Source organism: Podarcis erhardii (assembly GCF_964252035.2).
Source record: "Podarcis erhardii genome assembly, chromosome: 7".
Classification (NCBI taxonomy): Eukaryota; Metazoa; Chordata; class Lepidosauria; order Squamata; family Lacertidae; genus Podarcis; species Podarcis erhardii.
The window spans coordinates 10,225,440-10,232,840 of record NC_138511.1 but is presented as its reverse complement, the minus strand read 5'-3'; positions in this window follow the sequence as shown (position 1 = coordinate 10,232,840).

Here is a 7,401-nt window from a genome sequence, read left to right as displayed (position 1 = left end):
AGCCAGTTTGAACAGTTCCAAGTGGGTTGGAACTGGCCCAGACAGGTAGGAGCAGGTCCAGACCAGTTGGAGCAGGTGCAGGTCTTTTGAAACTGAATTTGACCGGTTCAAACCAGCCTAGACCAGTTCAAACCAGCTTCGACCGGCACAAATCAGCTTGGACTGGTTCAAACCAGTCTAGACCTCTTCCAACCAGTCTGAGCTAGTTCCAACCAGTCTGGGCAGTTCAAACTCATCTGAGCAAGTTGGAACCCGCCTGGACCTTTTCCAATTGGTTTGGGCTGGATCCAACTGGTATTAAATGATTCCAACTGGTCTGGGCTGGTTCCAAGTGATATTGACCTGTTCCAACCAGCCTGGACCTGTTCCAACCAGCTTGGGCCAGTTTCAAATGACCTGCACCTGTTCCAACTGGCCTGGACCTGCTCCAACCTGTCTGGACCAGTTCCAACCCACTTGGAACTGTTCAAATCAGCCTAGACCCGTTCAAACAGGCCTGGACCGGTTCCAACCAGTCTGGGCGAGTTCCAAATGGTCTGTGCAAGTTGGAACCCGCCTCGACCTTCTCCAACTGCTTTGAGCTGGTTCCAACCGGTGTGAACCGGACCCAACTGGTATAAATTGGTTCCAACTGATCTGGGCTGGTTCCAAGTGATCTAGTCCTGTTCCAACCGGGACCTGCTTGAAGCTGTCTGGAACTGTTCAAACTGGCTTGGGCCAGTTCAAACCAGCCTAGACCTCAGACTGGTTGGAAAAGTTCTAGGCTGGTTTGAACTGGTCCAAGTCGGTTGAAACAGGTCCAAGACGGTTAGAACCGGTCTTGGCCCGTTTGAACCGGTCTTGGCCCGTTTGAACAGGTCTAGGCCAGTTTGAAATGGCCCAAGCCAGTTTGAGCAGTTCCAAGTGAGTTGGAACTGGCCCAGACAGGTTGGAGCAGGTCCAGGACGAGTTGGAGCAGGTGCAGGTCATTTGAAACTGGACCAAGCTGGTTACAACAGGTCCAGGCCGGTTGGAACAGGACTATGTCACTTGGAACCAGCCCAGACCAGTTGGGACCAGTTGATACCAGTTGGGTCCGGTCCACACCGGTTGGAGCCAGCCCAAAGTAGTTGGAAAAGGTCGAGGCAGGTTCCAACTTGCACAGACCACTTGGAACTGGCCAGACTGGTTGGAACAGGTCTAGACTGGTTTGAACCAGTCCAAGCTGATTTGTGCCAGTCGAAGCCGGTTTGAACTGGTCTAGGCTGGAATTGAACCGGTCAAATTCAGTTTTAAATGACCTGCACCTGCTCCAAGTGGTCTGGACCTGCTCCAACCTGTCTGGGCCAGTTCTAACCCACTTGGAACTGCTCAAACTGGCTTGGGCCATTTCAAACCAGCCTAGACCTGTTCAAACTGACTTGGACCGGCATAAATCGACCTAGACTGGTTCAAACTGGCTTAGACCGGTTCGAACCGACTTGGACCAGCTCAAACCGGCCTAGACCTGTTCCAAGCATTCTGAGCCAGTTCCAACCAGTCTGGGCCAGTTCAAACTGGTCTGGGCAAGTTGGAACCCACCTCGACTTTTCCCAACTAGTTTCAGCTGGTTCAAACTGGCTTGGACCGGTTCCAACCAGTCTGAACCAGTTCCAACTGGTTTGGACCCGTACCACCTGGCTCGGACCGGTTCAAACCAGCCTAGACCTGTTCAAACCAGTCTGAGCTGGCAATAAAACCCTAAAACCCTTTCTAGAACCTCAAGAGTGCCAGATTGGAGGGAGGTCCCTCACTCATCAGTTTCTTTATGTACCAGAATGTCCCATTCCCCTTTTGGGACGTGATTTTCTATCTAAAAAGCAAGCTCAAATAGCCTTCACGCCTAAAGGGGCAGAATTGAAATTACCACCAATTGTAGTAGCTCTAAAGCCAGGTGCAAGCAGAACTGTGCGTGCGTCGGCGTGGGTCTCGCTCTTGGAACTTTACTAATTAGAAGCCTGAAAAACAAATAACTCTGCAAACTGATAGCTGAACTAACTCACTGAAAACTGGTCTTAGGTCCAAGTCCTGGATTGGGGTGATTTAGTGTTTAAAGCGGTGGTTTATCTATTTATTTGGGAAAGACTTGAGAAGAACTTAACAAGATGGCCAAGTCTTTGAAAAAGCTGGGTGAAATGATTCAGCGTTCGGAAGCAAATGTCCGCACTGATATGCAAGACTTGAAAGGAGAGATGAGAAGAATGACTGCTACAGTAGAAAAAGTTATGAAAATAGCAGAGTATGCAAAAGAGGTAGCTGATGCAAACGTAAACAAAATAGAATCTCTGACAAAAAGGATTTCACAAATGAACGATAGACAGCGCAGAAGGAATTTAAAATTCTCTGGTATTTCTGAAGATATTGGGAATACAGACCTGGAAAAGCTCTCTACAATCATAAAATCCTCTTTACCTGGGCCTACCCTGCTACACTGTTGGTTTTTAAAGACAGCAGGAAATATTCTGCTAAGAACCCTGGTGAAGCAAAAAAATGCTAGCTGATTTAGGAGTTGGATTACAATGACAGACTGAGCAAGAACTCTCATGTTCGGAAGAATTACAGTTGGACCAACAGGGAGAGTCGAGTGAAGAATCTCAAGAATCTCCAGTGCAGAGACAAGAGAATAAAAGAAGACAGAAGTCAAGAGGGGAAGGAAACAGCAAGAAATAATATATACTAGCGACATCTAAAATGGTCTTTTGTAAATATATATATGTTGCTTTTTCTGATATAAACTTTCCAAGAGCGAAGGGAGAGGAGTGTGGTTCTCCAAGATACCATGAGACAGGGATCATGGAGATCCCTAACTGAGTCTCAGTGGGGAGTTGAATGGGCCAGAATTGAAAATATAATATATGTACACAGAGGGATTCAAAAAACAATCAGTAGCTGGGATAATGGATAGATCTTTAAAGGTTTTATCTTTAAATGTTAACGGGCTGGCCTCAAACACCAAACGCTACAGGGTACTGACATTGTCAAAGAAAATGAAAGTGGATATACTATGCCTTCTGGAGACTCATAGAGCCGAAGCAAACAACCGACCTTTGTTATGCTCTCAGCAATGGGGCCTAATAGCAGAATCGAAAGCGACGAACAAGGCTAGAGGGGTCGCTATACTATGTAATGCAAATCTTAAGCCGGAGGTTCTGAGCCAGAAAAAAGATAACGATGGTAGATTTATATTCTTAAAAATTAAAGACACAAGACTTTCTCTTATATTGACTACGAGCTAATTAAAGAAGGGAATGAAATCAGTGTTAGAACAGCAAAGACTATGGGAATATGGATTTCAGACCATACTCCACTATTTGTGGAGCTGGGACTGGAAGAGGATGGAAAAAGTAGGAGATGGCGGTACAATAACCTAATAATGGCAAAAGAGATTGACAGGGAATATATTAGGAAACAGATTGGTTGGTATTTTAAAGAAAACAATGCTTCAGCCGAGATCCCGGTAGTATGGGACGCTTTCAAAGCTGTTGTAAGAGGACATTGTATCCTGAAAGAGATTGCGATTAAGAAGGATTGGTACTTGGGGAGACAAGAAAAAATTAAATCTTGCAACAGCAACAGGTTAAATTTCTAAGGAGAAGACAGGAGCAGTTAAGAAAGTTAAAACAGGAATTGGATGAGCTGGATATAGCTGGAAGAGAGATAATATGATCCAAAATTATTTTCAGAGAACCTCAATAGGATCATATAAGAGACTGGCAAACTATTTAAAGAAAAGGAGGGATAAACAGAGGGTGAAGGCCATTAAGACCAGAAGGAAAATACTTACACAAAGCTCTAGAGAAATAAAGAAAGAATTTGCAGAATTCTATCAATCTTTATATAAAGAAGAAAATAAAAATATAAGTAGGGAAAGTTTAGGGTTTAAAATCGAAGAAACTGATAGATGAAGACTGAAGGAGGAAATTTCTCTGGAAGAAATAGAGAATGTAGTTAAATCATTTAAAAGTAAGAAATCCCCAGGATTAGATGGAATTACGGCAGACCTTTATAAAGAAACAATTGATATCCTGGGCTCAAAACTGAAAAAAAGTATTTCATAATATCTTAGAAGGGGGGAAAGCCCCAGATACTTGGAAACTAGTGGAAATAGTAGTAATTGAAAAACTACAAAAGGACCCTACAGAGGTGGGGTCATACAGACCAATTAGCCTATTAAATCAAGACTATAAGATATTTACAAAGATCCTGGCAAGGCGACTGGAAAAAGTACTACCTAAAATAATTAAGGAAGATCAATATGGATTTGTTAAGGGAAGATACATAGGCCATCATATAAGAAATGTGTTTTAATAAATACATTTAATAAATATATATTTTTTATTTTTTTATTTTTTATTTTTTATTTGTTTTTTTATTGTTTTGTTTTTTTATTGTTTTATTGTTTTAATAAATAAATTTATTAACAAGCAGGGTAAAAGGAAAATTGGTGGTCTTAAAATTGGATGTGTATAAGGCCTTCGACACAATTAGACATAAATTCTTATGGAATATTATGCAGGAGGTAGGATTAGAAGAGAACTCTGTCGAAGCAATCCGGGAATTGTATAGAAAACGGAAGGCTGTGGTCAGAGTGAATGAGGGGGTTCCAGATCAATTCAATATACAAAGAGGAGTTAAACAAGGATGTTCACTCTCACCACTACTATTTGCATTGGGTATGGAGTACTTGGCAGACAGAATTCGAAACTCAGTAAGGATAAAAGGATATAAGAAAGGAAAGGAAGAAATTAAGTTAAACATGTATGCAGCTGCTATCCTATTATTATTTACAAACCCCTTAGAGGGTGTAAGAGAACTTATGATAATCCTGAAGGACTTTAAAGAGGAGTCGGGGAGTAAATTTGGAGAAGTCTGAAATTTTATTTTGGGATGTAAAGAAAGAGGAGAAGAAGGAAATTGCAAAAATGACAAAGATGGATATCAATAGGAAAAAAATTGAATACTTGGGGTAAATGTTATTAAAAATAGTGCTAGGATTCCAGATGTAAATTACAAAGAAGCGTGGAGAAAGATCAAGAAGGATATAAAACCATGGAATAATAAGAATTTATTTATTCTAGGTAGGGTTAGAGCAGTTAAAATGTTTTTGGTACCGAAATTATTATATTGAAATAAATATAGTAATAAGGTATAAAGTAATTACACTACCCATTAGGAAAATATGGTTCAAAACATGGAATAAGGTATTTTAAAATTGGATTTTTGGAAGTAAAAGAGTTAGAACCCCAGACATAGTAAATTATTCATCTCAAGAAGAGATGGGATGGGGAATACTGAACTTAGAATTTTACTATGAAACGTTCCAATTGAAAAATCGAATAGATATTGGATATAAGGAAGGGATTAAATGGATAAGACTGGAGAATGAAATAAATGAAAGAATAGGAAGAGAAGGGCTATTTAACAGAGATATTAACACAGCTTTTAAGAAGACAATAGGACCAAGGAAAACTGTGTTAGGAATCTGGAAGAACTGGAATAGAAAATGGATGCCAACATACTCAAGGTGGATGCCGTTAAAATATATGTAGGAGGGTCAAAGGGAGCCTAGTTGGTGGAAGAAATTAGAAGATCAGGGATTTTATAAATTAAAAGATATGTTTGATGAAGAGGGGTGCGGCTGAACAGAGGGTTGGCTCACTCTCCAGGTATGCTCTGGTCTTGGTTACCTCCAGTTCTTCTTACAGTAATAATAGCTGTTCTCCTTCTTATCTTCTTTTACTACCCAGGAGGAATTGTTGGTAACCTTGGGCTCCTTGAACCCATGGAGTTCCTTGATCATGATGAAGTTGATGTTAACCCTGATGTGACCTTGAGGAGACCAATGACAAAAGAAAATGTTTTTGTAAAGAATGCTAAGCAGATGCTTCAAATATATGGAGAAAATGTCACCCTTTATTATGAACACCCTAGAAAGGTAGCTGACATATCCCAGGACTAATCAGGGACCCTGACATTGTCTTGGCAGGCCTACTGTATAATCAAAGTGGCCTTTTCGTGACACCTCCTTCTGAAATGAATGATACCTCCTACCAATATTTCCGGTTCTCCAGAACCACCCAGGGCTTGTGCTTTTGTTGTTATGCCTCTGGATCATGGAACGCCAAATGGAAAGATTGGTCGCATGTCCAGCACCACCAACATAAAGGTTGGCTGGGAAATTACACACAGTGCACTGCTAAGTTTTGGTTGTGGGGTTCCTTCAACGCCTTTTACCAAAGAAACACCACATCCTCAGATCTGTATCCATACTTTCCCCAATATGCAGTCAACTTCACCGGACAGGGATCCATCTGTTCTGGCTGGCTGATCAAGGACCCCAATCATTGGTTCTTGTATAGTGGACTAGCCACTAATTACCACCCTGGTAATTATCAGTGTGTGGGAATAGGTGCCTTTACTTTCCCTGTAACTGTGGAGGCTTTTCCTCCTCTACCCTCTCTTAGAAACAGAAAGAGGAGAGAAGTCCAAGGGGAACAGTGCAGTGATGAGATTTTCCTGGCCTGGTCTGTGGGTGCTGTTGGTGGAGGCTTCGTTAGCATCCTCACCATCGGCATACATCCGGGAGTTGTGGCTGAACAAAACCGTGAAGCACTATTTGCCCTAACATGCAGGTTGGAGAAAACCATCAATGCCACTACACATATCCTCCGACAGTTGCAGTCTGAGATTGAGGATTTGAACCAGATAGCAGCAGCTAATAGACTTGCTCCTGACTATCTCCTCGCCAAATCAAGAGGTTTTTGTAAAATAGTCCCGGAAGGCAAATGCAGAGTGAAGTTTCATGACCTCAACAACACTACTGAGGATGAGTTGCCAAAATTACAGGCCCTTATAAATGATAACCATTGCTGCGTCTGTCGATTCTTGAGCATATTTTAAATGGGTAACAGGTATTCCTTATAGGTTTGCAACATACGCTTCTGGTTTCTTATTGAATGGTTTTTAAAAAAATCTTAATGATTTCTTCATGAACTTTGTTCCAAAAGCTTTTTATCTCCTTACAGCCCACCATATATAGTACATTGTTCCTATCTCGGTGTTACATCTCCAGCACACATTGTTTTTTTGCTTATAGTTTTTTGCCGATTCCTTGGGGCAGGGGTTAGGTATCATCGGTAGATCATTTTCATTAGATTCTCCCTTATTGTATAGCATGCTGTGAACTTGATGTCAAATTTCCACAGCTAACATTATGTTGTGGCCAAAATCCTGTGCCCACTTTATCATAACGTCCTTTAGCATCTCATCCTTGAGTTCCCATTCCAGAAGTAGATCATACATCCTAGATAGGGTCTTTTTATTAGTTTGTACTAATAATACAAGTCATTTTGTAATAATGACTTCTTTTCTCTAAAACCAATT